Here is a 1068-nt window from a genome sequence, read left to right on the forward strand (position 1 = left end):
GTGCCCACCTGGCCAGAATCCCTTGTCCCGCGGAACAGGGACCCCGCGAGAAATCCCGGTCCGCGGCAGGGGTGTCTGGATCAATCACAGCTATTGGCTTGTATGTGTACCAATCACAGCCTCGGCACTGAACACCAGTCCCTTGGCCTACTCGATAAGATGACACCCATTTCAGACACTACCAAAGCGTCCAAGAACCTGAGACAAGTTGGATCATGGACCCAAGGGGAAGCCTACCACTATTCTGAAACAGTAGTCTGCTCTAAAGGAACAGAGTAATGGAACGACTCCTAACCGCATCGCTGTACACAGAACAGTGACTGTTAGCATCAAGAACCTGCCTGCAGCAGATATGTGGGCGGGTCCACAGACCTGTCGCCAGGACAATGGCGACCATATTCCCAGAATCCATTGGGCTCAGCTCCCACCTTTACCTGGATTACTACGTCACCCCACATATAAATATGTGGGTAGTTCCCTCCAGCTCTCTCTCTCTCTTCTTCTCTCTCCCCCTTCTCTCTTCCTGTGCTGCTACCCCCCTACCCCCTTCCAATTAAACCTCTTACACATGAAACTGCCTGGGCCTGGTGTCTGCAGACGCTTTCTGCCGCGACTCAAAACCCATCATTTTGGTGCATGGGCTGGGAAAAGGCAGTTCGCGTCTACCGACCGGCTCCTCACCGCTGGGACAGACAGGGCACACAGCCACGTGGAGCGGCCGCTGGGACCCCGACTGCCAGGTAGAGCGGCTCCCGCCGCCGCCTCCTCCGCCGCGCCGCTGCCGCCACGCAGGGAGCACTCCCAGTACCACCACAGCGGCTGCTGCCGCTCCTGCGCTCCCAGTACCACAGCAGCTGCCGCTGCTGCTGCTGAGCTCCCAGTACCACTGTAGAGGCTGCTGTTCCGTGCGCAGAGAGCATCACTCACCTGGAGACTGCTCACCTCTTTCAGCTAGAGACACCAGACGCCGCAGGACACAACAAACCTACAGCCAAGCGCTGCCAGACTACAAACTCTTAACCACGTGAGCCGTACCCTACTCAGACACCACTCAATTCAGTTCCATGT

This window comes from Mastomys coucha, unplaced genomic scaffold, assembly GCF_008632895.1.
Source record: "Mastomys coucha isolate ucsf_1 unplaced genomic scaffold, UCSF_Mcou_1 pScaffold20, whole genome shotgun sequence".
NCBI classification, from domain to species: domain Eukaryota; kingdom Metazoa; phylum Chordata; class Mammalia; order Rodentia; family Muridae; genus Mastomys; species Mastomys coucha.